The sequence below is a fragment of the Apus apus genome, chromosome 6, assembly GCF_020740795.1.
Source record: "Apus apus isolate bApuApu2 chromosome 6, bApuApu2.pri.cur, whole genome shotgun sequence".
Classification (NCBI taxonomy): domain Eukaryota; kingdom Metazoa; phylum Chordata; class Aves; order Apodiformes; family Apodidae; genus Apus; species Apus apus.
Window position 1 is genome coordinate 19,185,033 of NC_067287.1, and position 21,576 is coordinate 19,206,608.

The 21,576-nt window shown below is 37.9% G+C and overlaps 1 protein-coding gene and 1 long non-coding RNA gene across 2 annotated transcripts in view; one reads left to right on the forward strand and one right to left on the reverse strand.

Annotated features, from left to right (window-relative positions):
* Positions 1–605, reverse strand: part of COBLL1 (cordon-bleu WH2 repeat protein like 1) — a 79,191-nt gene extending 78,586 nt beyond the window's left edge. The window contains exon 1 of the mRNA XM_051623036.1: positions 590–605. The gene's annotated coding sequence lies outside the window, so the exon portion shown is untranslated. The remainder of the gene's footprint in view (positions 1–589) is intronic.
* LOC127386265 (uncharacterized) lies at positions 133–18,910 on the forward strand. Its single transcript, XR_007889846.1, has 6 exons — positions 133–448; positions 760–816; positions 3,483–3,552; positions 13,516–13,603; positions 15,626–15,804; positions 17,609–18,910. It is a non-coding gene; the product is annotated as an uncharacterized LOC127386265 (long non-coding RNA).
* The last annotated feature ends 2,666 nt before the right edge of the window (positions 18,911–21,576 follow it).

Here is a 21,576-nt window from a genome sequence, read left to right on the forward strand (position 1 = left end):
CGGGGGCAGAGCCCCTCCTCTCGGCTGGAATTTTCCTCTCCCGGAGCAAAGCGTCCCGGCGGCTGCCTCAGACTCCGCCCTTCCCCATTCCAGCCACCAGGGAGCGGAGCGAAGCCCCTACAGGTGGGGAGAGCCAGGGCGAGCCCGGGCCGGGCCGGGCCTGGCAGCCCGGAGCGGGGGCTGCGGTGCGAGCCCGCGGTGGGTCCAGCGCCCCCGAGTGACCCGTTTCGCTCAGCGACCAAGGCCAGCTCGCCCTGTGCCCGTGGCCGAGCGCGCCCGGCACCTGTCCCGGCTGCGTGCGCTGAAGTTTCCGTGCAGTTGTCTCCCACACCCCCAGGCTCACCCACCCCCCGCACCCCGCCTCGGCCGCGGGGATGGGCGAGCAGCCGGCGAGCCCCTGGAGCTGGCTGCAGCAGACGAAGCACAGCTTGACCCACCCATGTCACGGGTAACTAACTACCGGTGTGAAGAGGGGATTCAGCTGGATCTTCAGTTTGCTCTTTGAGAATGACGGCACTTCAGCCTCCCCTGCGCTCAACTGCTCCTCTGCAGTATCTCGTGTGCAGACCTGGCAGTACGAGCTACTTACCGGTGTCAGCACAGAGCGCCTTCCCAGCTGCGCCCTGTGATCAGGAGACGGTATTGCCTAGTAAAATACAACTCTTTATGCAGATAATACTTTGGCCGGTGCTTAACAGAAGTTAAAAAATAGCCAACTACAAATAATTTATGTTTGGTTTTGTTGTTTTTTTTTAATAGGGAAGAAGTGGAACATTGCTTTTAGAATGTCCTTTTCCTGACTAGTTCCAAGATCATGTAAGTGGAAAAAATTTATAATTGACCATTCTATGTTAATATTATTCATTATAAGGACATTGTCTAGTATAACACTGGATGTAGTATCATCCAGATACTGTATTTCAATAGCATTTTGCTTCTCCCTGTATGCCTTTCTCATTTTTACTGTGCTTCTTCAGTAAAGGTTTTCTTCTGCTTCTATTTTCAGCATCTTTAAGATTAAATAACCCTGAAGCTGCCTGTTTTAACAGACCCTAGAGGTTGTTCACACCCTGAATAACCACATGCCATTATCAGGCACACCCCATTAATCTATGTACACTTCTTAAACCCAAAAATTAATCACTGATGAGTCGGGTGGAATTTCCAGGGTCCAGTTTTCAATGAGACAGTGTTCAACAAATTGATCAATAAGAAGAATCTCAAGAACAATCCTACTGAAGACCTTATGTAAGTCTCTGACCCTTTTTCTCTTTAGACAGTCTTTTCTCATGCTCCTCAAATTGTTTGGCCACTGCCTAGGCTAAAGACTGACAAATAATTGCTTTGTGTGTTGACTGTTTCTGCAGTAAGGGCAGGGTAACTTTCTGCATTCAGAGCAGAGTCTCAGTTTAGGTACAAAAGAAGTTTGTGTTTCCAACCAGTTACTTCTTGGGAAAAACCACTAAGTAAGTGACTGTGCCTTCTAAATGGTAATGAAACTCACATGTTGCAAAGGTGTGAGATGATTCAACACTACAGTGCTGTTTCAACTGAAGACCATTGTAGCTGATTGTATATTAGAATAATTACATAAATTGGTGTGATGTTGTCATGCCTTCTAAGAAATTTTGCTGGAACACCAACAGATAATGTACTGTTACAACATTCTCTTTAAAATCTCATCTGAAAATGACTATATGCTATAGTCTAATTCTTTTAGCCAGTACTAATGCCACAAAGCAATCTGTTGAACAGCTCACATGGGCTCATAGAGAAACTCAGCAATGCCAGGGAGAAAACTGACAACAGGCAGATGACCTTTAAAAAATTATTCCTGGTGGCAAATCCCAATGGAGACTGGGGAATTATCTACAAAAGCAGCTAATTCAGTAATGCCCATCTCACTTAAGAATGGAGCAGTTATGCTTGTGTTCCTAAACTACCACTTGCCTTATTCAAATCACAGTTGTTAACTAAGCACATATGAAATGCTGATCACTAGAACCACTGTAGGCTCTAAACTTTAATGTCTGCAGGCTATGTTCTGCACTGACAGTTTTATGGTGACTAGACTTAAAATAGTTGCTTTTATGAGATACTGGAGATACCATTTCTCCTAGGGAACTCAGTTTTTAAAAAACAATTCTAGATTCCTATGGCATTTTGTTGGGGGTTTTGTTTTGTCTGTTGTTTTGTGTGGTTTGGGTTTTTTTGTTTAACAGTAGAGGACCAGTTCTGTGTTTGAGTTGAAAAAATGTTGACAGAGTCAAATACTTCTTTTATTTTTCTTTTTTTATGAAGTTGCCAATTTTGTGCTGAACTCAAGGTGTTGCTCATAAAAAGCAAATGTAACTCTCATACACAATAAGCAGAGAATACCAAGTGAGCTATTAACACACTATTCATGTCTCTCCTATTGAATGGCTGAAAGAAAGAACATTTAGCTCCCTAGCTTTTTCAAGCTGATCTGTGAAGATAGCATTGTAGCAGTTAACCAAGTGGCAGGTTATTAATTGCACACTTGCAATAATGTCATCCTTTGTTTATGTGTGACTAGTTGCCACCCATTTCACTTAGTGAATTTATTTGATGCCATTGTATATTCAGTATAAATGTTTGCAGATTATTACCCAGTTCTGATTACTGTTAGCATAACCTTCAAGGTGTACTTGTAGTGAGAACAGTTAATTCCAACTGCTATTTGAAGAACCACTAACTTAAGTAGAGACGTGGAGTTCCAGGCAGCTTACTAAGTATGGGGTTTTCATACAAGTTAAATAACTAAAAACAAAGTCTTGCCTGTTCTGAAGAAGCAGTAATATCCCATGGAATTTTTCATGACAGTCAGAAGTTGTCCCAGATGGCTTTGGGAAAATTTCCATACCTCCACCCACATACAAGGCAGGACAGTGCTGGTGGTTGCTCACCTCTCTTCAAGAAGGTGCCAGAAATGTGGAATACAAATATTTTGGGATGAAAGATGCTGTAGAAATATAACAGACTGTGTGATTTTCAAACAGGTATGCCCATTATTGCCTGTGGTGACAGTTACTGAAAGTGTTACATAGACCATAGGAGTATTACAATATTCCTCACTATTTTAAAGGTCTGTTTACAAGGTCTTTCTTATTAAATGTATTTCTATAGAACAGCATATTAGTGGCATCTCCTGATGTACAGATGTAGCCTGAATGGTCTCTTAATATAGTTTTGTACATAAAAAATCATGCTGTATCACAGTAGTTGTTTTGAATAATATTGTGCAATGTCAGTGTGAAATAGAATACGGAATTGAAGGGTGTTTTCCTTGTCGAATTAGTTTTATGATGTATAATTAAGATATATTAGAAAACAGCTGAGCTGTTTTGTTCTGCCAGTATAGCAGGCATGATAAAAAACAGGTTTTTATCCTTATAGCATCAACATTAAACAAGAAGTCTTGCTTAACTGAAAACTAAATCTGTATGTATTTTTTTCTATAGAGGAGGCAATCAGCTTACATCACGTCCCACTGAACAGCTGCCCTTTCTGTGTTTGCATTCCAGTATGCAGGTGAGGTTTTGGAAAGCATGCACACACATGTACATAGCCACTGAAAGTATTGCTGTAGGCACAGGGACAGGATTTGGTGCCCATCTAAACAGCACTTAATTGAAGAACACTATACACATCTCATCTATAAATACAAAAAAAGGAATAGTAAGCATTTTGTTACCACCTTTTTCTAAGGAGCGTTTCTAAATAGTGAAATGTTACCACCACAAAGAAGTAAAAATTATTATTTCTATTCCTCATGTGAAATAACCTGAGTGCCTGGAGATGGTGCAATTCACTAAAATCACAGCTCATTAACTGCACAACTCGATAGTGCAACTTTACATCACAATTAGTTGTATTCTCTACTCTCATAGCAGATGGTTGTAAAGAAAACTGGATGACGATAATAAAAGGAATCATCCTGGGTGGATGCTATATTTTTAAGTACATAAAAAACATAAAACTGTTTTTAAAATGAGCAGGCTCAAAATTAGCACCAGGGATTTACCAAGTAGGGCACTGATACATGGATTTGGTAAACAACTAAGCATAAAGACATCCTATGCAGTATGTTGCTGGATTTACATTCAGTTTATGGTAGGGCTACTGATTTTTTTTAAATAGAACAGAATAGTTCAGTTGGGAGGGACCTACAAAAAACATCTAGTCCAACTGCCTGACCGCTTGGACTAGATGATTGTTGAGGTGTAATGGAATATATAAAAGAATTATTTACCTCTTCTTACACAACAAAAAAAAGTCAAACACTAGTTCAAGTTAGAACTCTCCTATTTATGTAGTCCAAAGTAGTAATAAAATTACCTTACAGCTGGGTTTGTACTGTTGCACTGCTTTGCAAAGGAGTCAATTTACAGTAACTAAAGTGTCACAGACTGCTAAACTTAACAGGATTACACAGATACTATCGTTCAGTCCTTGTGTTTAATGTTATATTTTAATAATATATATGTAGGTCATATCTATGCTGACCATCTACACAAAGACAGGTTTTACCCTGAGAAGGAGATGGATCACATTATTCTAAATTGTAAGCAATGCAGTTGCCTGTTTAATGCTTTGAGCTGATAAATGAACCACAAATGAGACTACAAAAAGGTACCCCATATACTCTCAGAAATAGGAGTAAGTAATTTTTTTATTTGCCACTACATATAGTAGTAAATGCAGGGTCAGATTAAAAAAAAATAAATTTCCATAATAATGTCTCAAATATATTGTACTCCTACTGTTACCTTACAGGCATTTGCTTTCTTAGAGATACAATGTCCTTTAACGTTAGCATGATACTACAATGCATTCCAATTGCTATCTATATGTGTTTACTTTGCTTGAGTTTTATGTTTGCCTTTGGATCATAAAGGTGAATGTTTTACCACATTACATGTCACGATTTGTAAGTTATTTTGCTTGTTGAACGGTATTTTGGGGAATGCATTAAATAACAATTAGTGAGGTATTCATGTGGAATAAGATTGCACTTGAGTAATATTAGAAAGCTTCAGATGATGTGGAGTAGTGAGTGATTTAAGATATAGAATCACATATGCCCTGAAGAATCTTGTTGCAGTGTTAATTATTTTTTAAAACAGCTTTGCCTAATGCTTTCAAATGATGTAAACCACAATAGTTGCAATGAAGAACAGATATGAGTGAATTTAAATGTTAAACTTACCTAAAGTTTAGAAGAAACCACAAGTTCACTACATTTTACAAATTACGAATGTTCAAATGTAACTAGGAAAGCATGCTGTGCAAAAATCCTCAACACTGCTTTGTAAAGTCTAAACACTAAAAAATATTTGTGAAGAAAAGCACCTCTGAAAAAAATACATTAATAATATTTGTTAAAGTGATTAGTAAAGCTTTAGCTTATGTCTTCTTATGTCATAAAATAATTCTACAAGAAACATAATCTCCTTTTTCTGTTAGAAAGATACACTTAGATCCAGAAGAGAGCTGGGAATTTCTTCAACAGAGATAAAGAAAATGTAGCAATAGCTAAGCTATCAGTAGAGGAGCTGCATTAAGTTCTAAAAGCTATATTGCTATGGTTATATGAAAGCAAGATATATTAGCCCAGGAGAAGCTTTACAGTGTACAGATTTGTATCTCCTGGTGCTTTAGCTAGCTGGCCCAGAACTAGCCTGGGTAACTTTACAGGGCTCAAGCTTTCTGGACAACCTCTAAGGCACTACGTACATTTAGGTGGAATCCAACGCTGTACATTACGATGCTTTTGAAGCATGGAGAGGGAGTTAAATCCTTAACTCAGATGTTATGAAATGCACACTCTGATTAGATAACTGAGTAAGTGGGGAGGAGAGAAGGAAGAGGTGCTCCTCCTCCAGAATGCTACCAAGAGAAGGGACACTGCTCGGTGTGCAGCACGCTCTGTCAGGTATGATGCAGGGACCTGCTGCTGGAATGGCCTCCACAACAGAGCTCCAAAGAGAAGTATTTATTTTGTCTGTTTTAAACACCAGATGGTACAGGAATGTTCAGCTCAAAAAAATCCAAAATAATTCTGGTCACATATGTGCATACAGTGTATTCTAGGGACCTGGAGAAATCTCTTTGTTGAAAAAAAGGCTCATCCCACCTTCAAATGGTGGCAATTTCAAGAATACCACACTGCACCAAGTTTTATTTAAGTTACACTGTAGGTACATATGCTGCTTCACAGATCCAGAAATTATTAGTGATCTAAGCTTTCAGAAAGCTGGATTTTTTTTTTTTTTCCCAATAAAAGTCTGAATAAAAGTCATTAAAGACACTTACATAAAAGTTTTTGTCAGAGAACCTGGTCAAGTTTACCAACTGTGATAATTCCCACAACCTTTTCAAAAACACTTTCTGAGTCTATCACTTGTTCTATGATTCTAAGAATCAAGAATGAACACAGACAGGAGCTGTTATGTCTAGTATTTGCCTTATCAGGGAGAGATGAAACACCAGTTGCAGAAATTCTTTGCAGTCTTCAACTGAAAATTATTACTGATCTGAGTTGGAGAGTTTGCATAAATACTGTCAAGTAATTTCAAAGCCTAGGTTTGACTCTGTTTCTTTTCTGCAGCTTGCCATTGTCTCCTTAAAGTGTTACCTCATTAGTGATCATCTACGTGTAGTCAGCACAGCTTGTGCAGACATGTCAAAGTCAGTTTGAAAATTGCAGCTGCATGAAGCTCAGCATGGGCTAGCAACTAATTTTCAGAGTGAGGTTTCCTGGAGACTGTGGAAGCTAAATTCTGTATCTCTTAGCAGCAGTGCATAGGACAGGACAGCTCAAGGGTAGCATGAGTATATTCTCTGGCATGTACGCACCAATTCACATATCACTGTATCTGCCCTGTAAACAAAAATGGTAATTAAGCAGCAAGGTAGTCTCACACATAACTAAAAGTCCAGAGCAACACAGACTGAAAAAGTTGTCTAGCCTTTGTGTGTGTTGCATAAAAACAAAACTTGCATGCAAACCCTTTGCTATTCATGTAACAAACCACAGTATATATATACTCAGCATCTTTAAATGCTTCAGGTTCTAGCTAAGTTTAATTTTATTTAAGAAATGTATGGAGCATTTTCTAGCATAGTTTTCCCATTTTTTAAATTGAAGGATTGTGTTAATACACCATGGGAAGCACTCTTCCTGAAATCAGAGCTGCTGTTACTTCATTCTCCCTTCCCTCCAAACTGCTATGCTAAAGTTACTGTTTACTACACACGAAGTATGGCACAGCTTCGAAAGTTTCATTTGTAACCTTGACACAGTCAGGAAGGAAAAAAAGGCCTAGCAATCTACTTTGGTTTTGTTCTGTTTACTGTGGCATGAAAACAACTAGAGTGATGCTTAGAATTCTCACTTGCTAGTTATTATGTATACATGCAGCAGCTTACGTTGCTTGTTACTGTACATTACCTTCTATTAATTCACTCTAGTTAAGTATACTAGTTAAAAGTACAGTGTACTATTTAGAGACAAAAGTTGTATGACATTTTCCAGATATTTTCATTAAAAACAAATAAAAATAATAATCAAGCTGCGCTGGAGCTTTAAATGCTCCATATGGAACCAGCAAACAGAAATGCCCTTAGATCAACCAATGGGACTTGAGCTTTAGACCACATTTATAAAACTGAGCAATGTTTCATGCCTGGCAGTACAATTACACAATTAAAAGATCTAAAGAATCAACTTTTAAGTAGTGCATAAAAGCTATTTTTAAACCTTTTGAGAAAATTCAAATGTACAGCAAAAATACTTTTAATGCATCAGTCAGTCTCACTCCATGACCAATGTGTGGCTCCAGTGCCACACATTTGTGCCAGGATATGAGAAATGGCCATTGTCATTCTATACTGGAGCCTCAGCTCCTATAGGGCCCTCAGCTGCTGTAACAACACTACAGCTATTTCTGACTTTGTGGAACGGAGCCAGCATTTTCCCAGAAAGAAAGGTCAGAAGATGAAAAAAACACTAGTTTTATCTCTCCTCTCTCTTCATGGAGAAGACTGGGTAAGTTAATGGAAAAGAAATCCATCCAAAGTTATTAACTACAAAGCACCATCTCTGGCTCAGGAAGTTCCTGAACCACAGATTGCTTGATGATAAGAATACTTGTGGAAGTGTATATGCTTTCCCTTCATTTATAGTGTTCCCTTATCATCCATTTTTTGACATTGTCTGAGATAGGATACCAGGCTAGATAAGACATTTGGTCTGACCCAGAGAGGCTATTCTTATGTTCTGAGGTTCTTTAGTAGATATTTTGGAGATCTGACTTTAAAATAGAAAAGCCTCGTTTTTTAATAAAGGCAAAAGTGAGCTATAGATGTCTGTGGTTTCTTTGAACCTACTGTAATTTGCCTACAGTCCTATTTTTTACATTGTAATGCACCACACCTTTCAAGCATTAGGCATTCAAAGAGCTAGTAAAGGCAGTTTGATGGTGTTAGAAGGTGAATTACAGCTGTGCTGAATGGACTGCTTGGGTACTGACTTTAGAAGCTCTGTGTAAAGTGGCAATGCTGAATGGCCTTATTAACAACTCTGAGGCCAGTGTTTGTGAAACTGACAGCACTGGGACAAGGAGGTGTTTTATTTCTCCCTAGCACTGTATGAAATACTTATTGACCTGGTTAAACCTTAAAAAGCAGCCTATTATAGTCAGATACAAGTTCCTGGGCTTCATTCCAGGCTAAGATTCACACAGATAAACATGTATATGTTAATTAAATGCATCAGAGTCTATTTAGGCCAAACAGTTAAAGAGAAAAGATTGAAACAGGGTTGAGCTGCCCAGATGCAGAAACAGGAGAAAATATAGGGAAATATTCACCCTAAGTCATCTCATTTTATTTTACTACTTGTAAAACTGTATTTGAGAAATAAGCATCTGTTGACTTTAGTCACCATAATTCAATCTGGGTTGAGTCACACAATCATTCTTCAAGTAAACTAACACTTGTCTCTTGATGAAGATCTTTCCAACCAAAACAATTCTATGATTCTATGATAATTTCTAGCAAATAAACTACTCCTTTTTTTTTTTTCTTTTTTTTGAAGCCACCTTTTTTCCCTTTTTCCACTTCACACACCACTGATGAAAAACATGCAGACTGCACGAAGAAAAATGCAGGACAAATTTTGCCACAATTCATCCTTAGTCAAGACTGAGAGAGTTTAATTCTGGAACTCTTCGAGGTCTGCACACTGATGACTGATCAATTGTGTGAGTCAGGAAATCGGATTTGTTACTGTCTTCATGTATGAAAAGAACAGAAGCAAAGTGCTGAAGCTTCATCAAGCAGCTATCACTCCTACATAAACCTGAAAGACAGTGAATGTGAATGGAGGCCTTTCAAACTGAAATAGCAGAGACAACTACATTTCTAATTACTTAGACTACTGCAATGTTTTGTTGGAATTACTGAATATAATTTTTTTTTTTACCATGTTTTTCAATAAAATATGAAGGATTTTTACTCCTTCTTATAATAAAAATTGTAGCTGTTACAGAATAAATTTGTAGCTGACAAAAATTAAACTGTAGTTCATAAAGATTTAAACAACTGATAATTAACCGGATTAATAATTAATATATTTCTTCAGTTAATATAATGCTTATGAATTGCATATCAGACTAAATACATGTTCTGTTGACAACAAAGCAAACAATAAAATGAGTCTGTGGTATTTTAAGAGTCAAGGAGACACAAACTTATGCATTGTTTCTCCAGTAAAGAATAACAGAAATTACTCTACAAAGAGAACCTGTTCTACTTACTCACCAATGCCTAACAGTCAGACACCATGGATGAAGCCCAACCCACTGGCTTCAAGGGCAAGATCCTTTGCAGTTCTTAGGGGTGCAGATTTACCTGATGTTTCAAGGTTCAAGCATAGGTATTTTCAATTTTTTCCTTCTTCCTACCATTCAGGCTAAGAAGTCAAATTTTTCAAAAGGTCACAACCATTTTAAGTCCCCATTTCTCTTTAAATTAGTTCACAAAAAGCAGGTAGAAGACAGGACTTAGATGGCGAGTAATGAGGAAGGGGGAATTACCTTAAACTATTTTTTTCTTCCTTTTTCCTAGTAAGTTCTATTATTGAGGACATGTACATTGCTTTATACATGACATAGTGCTATCCTGTATACTTTTAAGACTTCTAGTCCTGATGCTACTTAATAGCAGTTTTTTCAAGCATAGTTTATGACTGAAACTTTAATGAGAAGCCTGTTCACCTGCACGAGGCAGACAGCTGGAAACTGCTGTCCTATCTTTTGAGGGAATTTGTACCAGGATTTCCATCTGTGCTATATACATGTCTGGACCAATAACGATTTCTGATCATTGGAAAGATCACCCCTAACTGACAGCTCTTTCAGTCTCATTTTTTAACATATTCCAGAATTTTCCCTAAGTTCAGATAAAGATTTGAACCACAATGTTGAAGGAGAAAAAAAGTCAGGAGGCAGGTTTCAGAGCAACAGTTTTGTAAGATACTGAAGTTCTATCTTTACACACATCCATTTATCCAGTTTTCACTGAGTCATAGAATCATAGAATCATAGAATCCTAGGGGTTGGAAGGGACCTCAAAAGATCATCTAGTCCAACCCCCCTGCCAGAGCAGGGTCATCTAGAGCACATCACACAGGAACGCATCCATGTGGGCGAGTCTCACTCTTAACTCCAAATTAAATCACAAGATATATTCTGAAAGTTACTTCTGTGGAAGAATCTTAGACATCTGGGGCTTATGATGAGAAAAGAAGCACTTTGCAATCTTCAGAAAAATAGAAGATGGGGGAGCTAGTGAGGACAGTTTTCAGAATTCATTATCACAGCCACTGTGAAGAGAATCTTCTCTTAAGAGCTGTAGCAATTATGTGTAGCTAACTGTTACAAACCAAAATCTAAGCTGTATACAGTTTCTTAAAAAAACCCTAAGATCAGGAAGCTTTCTCTGATGACTGTGCAGGTCAAATATTATCCAGGTAAAAAACAAGAGCACAGCACAGAAAAGCTATCCAAGTTCAGTACGATATGACAGAGAACACCAGGACTCTGTTATGTGCTTAAGTCATGACAACTTTAACCTGATGCCAGGAAGAAGAAAGTGAAATAATGTTTCTTAAATCCTTCCATGCAACACAGCTCACTGCTTGTGTTGATCCAGTAAACCTGCCTTTCCAGAGATCTCTCCAGGTTGCACCAGACACCAGCAAGTATCACGCACTGCAAAATGCCACAGTAGACAGAAATCTGATTAGAACTGTAGCATTTCATTTGCAAACAGTCGGCTTCAGTTACAGATTAACAGAAAGGATTTCATTTATTGAAGGAGAAAAAGGCATGCTGGAATTTACAGGAAAATCTCATGACCTGATTGTAGTGTTTTAGCTTTTGCATACAGTTTATCTTTTTTATGTGAGAAGTCTCAGTAAGACCAAATATACTCCCCAGAGATTCGAAGTAGTTTCACCTTGTCCAATGAAAAAACACAGCAATTTTACTGTTTTTTTAGAGTCAGATCAACACCTCTTAGTCAGGCCTCAAATTTACATAGTAGGTATGACCAAAAAATGGGACCTATTTGCAACAGTGGAATTATAACCTAATCTATTCAACTTTTTATGATTGCCATGATAGAAATGGTGGTAAAGGAAGGGGGTGGTAATGTCTTTTCCCACTTCTAGAAATCTCGCTCTTACCTACTTCAGGATCTACTTCACCAGCAGACTCTGTTTGAATAGTATTCATGTTTAAGCTGCAGTACATGAAACAGAAAAGAAGAATAAAAAAATGGGTAGGATCTCCTGCCAAAATGACAGCAAACAGCAAGTTCCAGCAACTCCTCCCATCCTCCCTTTCACTACCCATAAGCATACAAAAGTCAGGTAACTGTTACAATTAAATCTCTATAGTAACATCTGACCCAACAGACCTAAGAGTATTTTTTGTGTCTCCGTGTCTAGATACATGCACTAGGCATCTTAAGCCTAATTTACTGAAATATTATAGAGCCCACTGTAAGGACTGGGGGATTCTACAGAAAGAGATCTGTCATCCAGCAAGAAAAGCTTTCCTGAATTTCTTCCACCTGGCAATTACTGTAACCCTTGTCACTTTTAAAATTGTTAAGGCTCATAAACTATTAACTGGAAGTGTGAATAAGCTGAAAGGCTCTGTATAAAAAATATTATTGAGAGCAGCAAGTCTTAGCACACCATCTGCAGTGACTGCACTTAAATATTTATTACGTATGTACCACTAAGGAATAATCAATAAGCTTTGTCAGAGAGCTGATGAGAGTTCAGAAGAGAAAGCTGCGTGTCAACCCGCTTGAGGCAGTATGAAGAGACTGTGGAAATACACACATCTAAAGGAAGAGCTGACAGGCACTTAAAAATTGGAATATAGCATTCAGTCACTCTCAGCTTCATGAATACAAGCTGCATTCTGCAATACAGGTGAGTCTGCTGCCAAGGATGACCTTCCTGACAAGCACCTAATCTCATCTCAGTGTTCTGGACTGTCAGTGATATACTTCACAATCACACTGACACGATGAATACAGACTTCCTCCAAATATTGTTTTATGGCTTGTGATAAGAATGAATGCCCAAAAGTAGAATGACTAGTCGGGAAAAGAGGCAGAAATGCCCTTTGTTCCTCTCTTTCTCTGTTTCTTAAAGCCCTATTCTCAACAGTTACAGACTGCTTTCTAACAGTCCTCTTTCAGGGGCATGTAAGGATCAACAACTATCTCATGAACAGGATCTCAAGTGTTCTGTACTTCAGCTCTTCTCTTGTGCAGGCTAATACTGCCCTGCCAGTGTTTGTTAGCAGTTGCCATTGTCTGATTCAATGGGCCTGGTTTACCATTTATCAGACCTGTTCTTCCAGCTAGTCTACATTCCTTGCCCTCACCACTTCCAGGATGGGGAGAACCTTTATGAAGATACTTAGTGAGCCTCCCAAAGGGGCATGCTCCCTCTTCAAGAAAACAATAATCGTTTTCATAATAAAATTAAAACAAACAAATGCTTAAAAGTTATTTTGACTAATAGCCCTAATAAAACAATCTCTTTCCTCTTACACTTCTTGGTTCCAAGAACATAAAATACCATCTTTCTACACTCTAGCTTTTTTTCATCATGTCTTTTCCAAAATTTTTGTATTTGCAACCTTTGTTGCTCTCTGCAAGTTCAGTGCAAGCTCTGTGGAGCAGCTTAATTGAAAAGGAGTTTAAGAGTTTAGCACTGTGAACAAACTAAGCATTAAAAAATTATAAAAATGCAAATAATTCAAAGCCAGTAATAACAATTTTTAAAACTTTAGAATTGAAAAGTAATGCAGCAAACAAAATCGTATTTTTGCTTACAAAAACTTCTGACCATCTCTTGGAACTCTTCTCACAACCACATTTTTCAACTGTTTCATATATCCCCAGCTATAGGTTGTCAGAGTCTTTACAGAAAGCAGGGACGCTCAGTAAACCAAGGATCACAAAGCTCCTGATTCATGCACCCATAACTGAGGTAAACATAAATAATCCCCTGAATTCAGTGTCAACTACAGAGGAATGATGTACTGAATAGTATGAATGCCCTCTGCAGGTAGAACAAAAAACTGCTGTAATTCTAGGATTGATTTCAGTTTTGTCTATTTATCAAGAAGGTAATAAAAATAAGTATATATTGGTCATTATTAGCCTGTGCTGACATTGTCTGAAAATTGTAAGTGGTACAGTGGTATCTCCTAATATGTTGATAGACAGTTGATCATCAATTACAGACTGCTCACCGGTCATAAAGGCAGGCTGTGTCTATATTGCTGAATTCTATAGGAACATGGAGCAAGACTGAACTCATCAATGCTGCTTAATTGCTAAAACACTCCTGGCGTGGTTTGACTGTACCAGCTAGCATTTCTTCCCATACCCTCTGTAAAATGTTATCTATGCGTGTCTTTAGTTAACCCATGAGTTGCTGCACATCTTTCACACCATTTTAAATATTTTGGGGAGAAAAAAAATATTTCTCTCTCTTACACACACATGCATGCACACACAAATTATGCCAAGAGCCAGAGCAGTGCTCTCTTTTGTCCAGGGGACACCAAGGATCAATGGATAAGAACTGTGGACATAACCAGTTCCATGCTATTTGGCCTCCGATACAGACCAGTCCCCTCTCTCTAGAGCCCAAATAAGCTACTGCAAGAGGCGGGTTTTGAGGTAATCAGTACTGCATTTTCCTGAAGTTTAGTGTGGGGGACACCATCTGTTATGTAGCCCACAAGTATCAGGTGAAAACAGCTTTGTGTTGAAGCTATTATCAAAACAGATGCTAAACCATCAGGCTTATATAGCCCTGCTCTGTGCCTGCTGATGTTTCTGTCCACTACACATTGCCAGAGGTTTCAGAGCCTCTGTCACAGCAATCTCCCATTCTCCACAGAAAAAAAAGCAGTCAGCAACTACTGTGTGCCTGAACTCACTGACATTCAGCCCCATGACCTCCATCTCAGCATATTCATGCTGACTTTCCAAATGGCCGTGTCTATTGTGGGTGAGATCAACAAAAATATAAATATATGCACTCAGTTTAAGAGAAGAATGCTCTCATCCCCTAGCCAAAGACGAATGTGAATAAAACTGAAGACTATTATGAATTCAGAGCAGGAAACAGGGCTTTTAAAGGACTGATGGACACCATGTGGAGTGCAGTAAATGTCATATGCAAGATGAGTAACAAAGCAACAAAAGCACTAAAAATCAAATCCAAGAAACTCTGGCAGTGTGACAAAGAAAAATCTATGACCATGCTTAGTTTTAATAATCACAATCATCCTTGTTATTTCCAAAGGAGCTCCTGGCCACTTCCTAGAGAACATGCCCAAAATATCTTGCTAGATTGACTCTGACCAATTGCCTTGATTCCTAGCTTTGTATGCAGTACAGACCAGCAGCTGCATTCAAAGGCTCTAGCTGTATAAATAAATGACTTCTGATATTTGACCCTAACTCTGCCATGAAGTTCAGTCCACAAAACCCATATACACCATTACAATGCTTGTGTGTCCACTAAAAACAAAAATGGCTTAATTCCTGCATTTTAAAAAGCAAAGAGAGGTGTTCTACATACAGGAGCCTAAGCTGCAAGCAGAGTAAGAACTGAGGAGCAGAAAACTTTGATCAGCTTTGAGTTCAAAGACATGTCACAGCACACACAATTTCCAAACTGAATTATTGTGACACTGGCAGTTATAACAATACTTTTCTTTTTCTCTTCATGCCTAGAGCATACTTAAAGTTAGTCAGTCTCCATATATATGACTTTGGAATTTCTGGGTAGTCTGATTTCATTCTCAGTCTCTCAAAGACCTTAAGTCCTGCTTGAGGACCATGAATCATAGAATGGTTTGGGTTGTAAGGGACCATAAAGATCATATAGTTCTAGATGAAAATCACATTGTACATATGCTTACACAGATTTTAATTGAATCCTAACTTAGATTTTAGTAAATTTTTATTATTTTTTTTTCTGCTGGAAATGAAGCAATCACAGTAATTTACAGCAGAAAACCGTACAGAAATGTGCTTCCCATGGATGCTGCAGCTGTGCCAAGCCCTGAGGATTATACAGAGCAACTATAAGAGCTATGATTATTTGAAAATGCTCTTTTTAAGGTCCTGTGTCAATGCCTCGACTTTTATGTGCAACCTAAGAGAAAGCAGGTAAGTCTTGACTCTTTTTTTTTTCCTCAATGCATGTGTTGTAACCCTAATACTCTTAAACTTTCCATGTCTATAACAAATGGCTTAGCAGCAAGGGACAAAGACCAGTACCTTGTTTTATTTGCATACTGTGTACACTATCTGTTTTGCAAGTTTTTCCTGTTTCTAAATTGCATGTTCTCCTTTCCAAAGAATCTATGGGTGGTTTTGGTTTTGTTTTGTGTGTGCATGCACGCACACAGAATTTCTACTTCCTACACTCCACTGTAGTGTGAACTTTACTTGCATTTTCCTGGAATCTACATAGCCCAAGATTTGTTACTTGTCATATACTTTTTACATCAATAATGAGTTCTCTAGCTCTCACCACTGATGTTGAAGCCAGCACTGTATATGCCCCTGTCCTATCAGAGAAAGGTCTCATTTGTTCTTCCTTCAAAAATGCCACCACCAGTATACTAGTTGTCACATTTTTTTATTCTTTGTCAAATCTCTCTCGTCTTTCCAGTACAGCAACCTCAAGGCAGTTACTGTCAATGTTAAGCTTTTACTGTTCAAACAAAACAGCTTCATTAACTTGCCAATGCATTTAATGAAAAACTGACTCTACGCCTTGGGTGGGGTTTACCAAAGCTGCCTAGCTAGGTTCCTTTTCACACTTTGTTGCATAAACTGAAGTGCGTTATTTATCAAGATGTCTGCAAGTGAAATATCCAAGAAAGCAGGGACTGCAAAGCCGCCAGCTTTCACAGTACCTGGGCATTTCACTCACAGCATCTAGAATATAGCATGTCAACAGGTTGTCACAGCCCCAGACTGACACTCAAGAGGATGGCAGAGCATGTTAAGTTTACTGCATTTTAACACAACTCAATACTTCTTTTGTGAATATGAATTAACACTGACATTTCCAATTTGCCTAAGGTTTTATGGTTAATAAATTGTGTATAAAATTCCCAAGGCTCTTAAGATTACTGATGCATCTTTGCAGCTTAACTTCAGTTCAAGCAGGAACATCTAATTTTTTAAAATGTATTAACTATTATCTGCAGCTTCCGCCACTCCTCCAAATATCAATACAATTATTCTTAAATCTACAAGGCAAACCATCTCAGTTTAATTAGGAGGAAAGCTAGCGTTTTAAGATCAAACTGCTAATATTTAAACTGAAATTAAGTATTATAATAAGATAAATGATGAAATAAACCCCAAAATTATCACTAGAAGAAAACTAGTATGGGATCAGAGATTGATTTCCAAGAAATATTATGTATTCTGTTCTTCCATCCTTATTCACATTTTTATTTAATTAAGAAACGTGTGTAATAACCATTCCATAAGTAAAAAAGAAAAATAAATTAACTGAAAATTCACCAACACTACTCAGTTATGCTGCGATTAATTTTTCAGCACCATCTGCTGGTCTGCTTCTAGAACAACCACTCCATTTCTCAACTGCTGTAACATCTAGATATGTATCAATCTGGACTGATTTACCATTTACTTTCTTACATATTAAAAGTTCCCACGAGCCATGCACTACCATCATGCTAGAGGAAATAACAGAATTCATGTAATAATAGATGGCTGTGGAGAAGATGTGCTGGAAAGGTTAAAACACTGCTCTGCCATTACCATGGGTTGAGATATGCCTGTCACAGTGATGTTTTTAAACTGAAAAGGTTTCTACAGTACACTTCAAATGAAAGTAACTTGGCCACTGTTTTCATCTTAACATACCATATGTCACCTCTACTCGTCAGGAATGAAAGAAGAGATGTCGCTGCCATCTTTTTTCTTGCAGATTCTCAGATCAGAGACAGAACTTCACCCTCAAATGTATCATGACGCTTACTTCTTGCTCGCCTCTTGCTCCTAACAATACAGTGCCATATACTTTTCCTGTCTTTCTCCTTACTTCGTTCTAGAAAAAGAAGCATCTATCATATCCTCTAGAACAAGATGACAAGGCCCCATGTTAGAAGCATGGATTCTGATGGGGTTAACTATTAGCAAATCTGAAGCCTTATTCTTTTCTCCTTCTCCCTAGACCACTAAATAAGTATTTGCTTATTTGCACTTACCAAAATATTTTGTAATGTAAGAAATCTGTATTTGCTTTCTGTTAAAAAACTTATTTCCAGTTTGAATTGCCTTGTAATGCCTAGTTTAGAAGAGAGAATTTGAATCTTGCCAGTTTCTTCCCATGCTTCTGACAAAAATACTTGAATACCACAGCTAGATATAATGAACTGAACTATTTTTAAAGATCAAATAATTTCAATAAAAATTAGTTCCATTATCAAACTGAAGATGAAACCTGCAAAGCCTAGCTATAAAATGCTGGTCTGTTGTGATGCTGAACAGCTATTGAATTATTGAACAGGCACTAGCAACTATGAATTGAATTATTAATTGTACTGCCCACAATACTGCAGTCAATCTGGGTATATTCTGTATTGGTTAATATTTCACCATAGACTCTTACCAGAGTAAAATCTTGATTCCTACAATATTCCAACACTTTTTTCTTTTTTTAAGTAAATAGCATGCTTCTGAATTTTAAGTTAATCATGTATGTTCAGGATTGAGACCATGGAATCCTGGGGAAGCTCCCAAAAACTTAAATCCAAGTAAAAGAGCATGCAGAAGGTTACTGTTCATGAATGGAGTCTTTTCAGAATTGAAATATGCTCGATACTTCAAGGAACACTAATACTTCATACAGAAGAAAAAAATCCAAGTTCTTGGTCTGGATCAAGATGGTTCTAAAAACAGGAAGTGCAATTAATTCTTAACCCAGTGGTAATGTGCAGGAATCCCAAGGGCATTGGTACCGAGTTTCTTTTACAAGAATACTGATAGCAGAGTTAGTCCAAAAGTGAAGATCCTTAAATAAAGTTAACATAAATGTTTCTGCAATTCCTTTAATATACTAATTAAGCTTGTTTTGGTTTTAGTTTGGTTTTGTTTTTTGTTTTGGAGTTTTTTGTTGTGGGGGCTTTTTGGGGTTTGTTTTGTTTGCTTTTGCAAAAGTTCTAAGATTTGCTTTGTGCTCTTTTCTATGCATATTACAATTAAAAGATATAGACAATTTTTTATTTATCATGGTTCTATACAGAAGTAAAAGTTTTAACACAACAGCATATCTAGTTGCCTCAATGCATCTAGTTCTCTATCTTTTCATACTAGCAGCTTCTTCCATCACAGTGATATTCTTCATAAACTTGTACCAGTCCTGTGATACTCTGTCTAGAGCCCAGTGACATCCTCATGCACAGGATCTGTTATTTCATAATTCTGCAGTGGCACCATCCTGCCTATTACAGGAAATGGCTGGAAGCTGTTGCACAAGTTACTAAGTCTCATCCTAAGCAATAATTATTTGTGAAACACTCTTATCTCACCATTAAAAAAATATAGTGAATGAAATGCAGTTTACATTGTTAAAATATCAATGTCATGAACAAGTTCCAAGTGAGTTCCCAGCTTATATCTAACTACAGCACAACAAGCACAACATTGGGTGTTTTGGTTTTTTCTCCAGTTTTGGAAGCATTAACCATCAGTTGGGAGTATTTGCAAATTTTCAACAAATTTCCTTCCGCAGTTACAGGAGGCTCTTTTCATGCCCTACTAAAGTTCCAGGATGTTTTTCTAGTTGCATCCTGCTTTAGTTCCAAGATATAAGCCTTCTTGGAAGCCTCTGGCAAGTTTCAGAGTCTTCCAAGGAAAAAAAATTACAATACAAAGTCCATCTAAGGAGGAACTGCATCCTAATAAAAGAAGGTGGGAACCGACTAGCAACAATTAATAATACCAAGCAGCATGCAACAGAACTCAGAAAATCTTTCAGAGCTAATTCTGCTCTAAGAAGTCCACAGTTCTTTACTATTACCGGCTGTTATGGGTGTATTAAAGAAGACTTGCATTTTAAATACTTATTTTGATTTGCTGGTTCTGATGATGTTTAATAACAGCAGATGCTGCCAAAGTGAAAGACTAGTTTCAAGTTTCCTTGCAGCCTTCTGCATTTCCCTGACTTTTTAGTCAATAGTTGCAGTGGACTTCAGAGTAGATTGTGGTGACTAAATAAATTCCAAAAGCTTGAATTTGTTTACAGCAAGAATTGTTAGTATCTTTACTATTGGTATTGTTAAGGCAATACAAGATTGGTTATTTGCAGAAAGTAGGTAAAAGTATCAGTTCTTAAATTAAAATAACAAGCTTCCTGTACCCTGTTACCTGTATTTTGCACATGCAAGAAATGAAATACAGTCCAGTTTCACAATGAGCAACCTCTCCTCAAAGTATCATGGCATTGGTCTTCAGTGTACCTGCTGATCCACAGGATTGACAGCTACACCCTTTTCTGTTAAAGCTTCCACACTCCTGTCTCTGCCTCCAAAGCTACAACTCTGATCCAGCTCACTCACTCTCATTGCTTTTTTCTACTACAGTGCTCTGTAACCACTTAATGCAATAGACTAGGAACACAGGGCTGAAGGCAAGAATTACAAGGACAGAAATGTGTGTTATGCCATGGATTCCCACTGCTTTTGAAGCTGAACCTATTATTAAGAAAATGGGGGCTAGCTCCACTTCCTCTCTCTAATGTGCTGGTTTAAGATTGCTGCATCCATCTGCTTTTTCCATAGAAAAGTCCAACAAAGTCTACCAGCAATTATTTGATATGTCACCAAAGCTATATTTGCCTTTTACCATTCAGACCTACCCTTCTGTGAAACCTGGATTAAATTATATCTGATTTCTGAAAGACTGAGAAGGTCAATTATCCTATGATAACTGGGTAATTTCACATTTCTCCCACCTCTCCAGGCAGACTTCATGATGGCTCACAAAGTCTCTGGAAGGACTAGCATGCTATAAACTCTTCTTTGATAATTAGATAGCTGGACAAAATGGGCTATACCATTTTTTTTGTACAGTTTAAACATTAGAAAAAAAACAACAACAATAAAAACCATTTTATTAGAAAGAGCAATCTTTTTGTTTTTCATCCTACTGCTCAGTCATTGGATGGGAACAGATTTAATCACAGAATATTAGGCAATGGAAGGGACCTCCGAAGATCATCGAATCCAATCCCCCTGCCAGAGCACGACCAAAAGAAAAACAAACTAACAAAAAAATACCCCAAATCACACACTAGGGCAAATCACTCAGAAAGGTATCCAGACAGGTCTTGAAAGTCTCCAGAGAAAGGGACTCCACAGCCTCTCTGGGGAGCCTGTTCCAGTGCTCTGTAACCCTCACAGTAAAGAAGTTCTTCCTCATATTGAGGTGGAACTTCCTATGCTTGAGTTCGAATTCATTACCCCTTGTCCTGTCACAGGGCACAAGTGAAAAGAGGTTGTCCCTGCCTTCTTGATGCCCAGCTCTCATGTATTTATAGACGTTAATTAGATCTCCCCTCAGTCTTCTCCTCTCTAAGCTGAAAAGCCCCAGGTCTCTTGGCCTTTCCTCATAAGGCAAGTGTTGCAGTCCTTTAATCATCCTCAGATTAATATATGCTGTTAAATATATGAATGGAGTCTGAGAACATCCTTTGCCTCACAATGCAGGCATATTGGCTCTGTTACAAATGCTTGGTGTCAGCCGTTAATTTAAAATGCTGTAAAAGACTGTGTTAAGGTATTCTCTTATACCTTCCTTCAAAATTTAATTTTAGGGATTTATCTCTCCTCTGGAAGACTGTTAGCTACACAGCCCTGGGAAGGTAATAATCCTTCTGTGAAAATTCACATTATT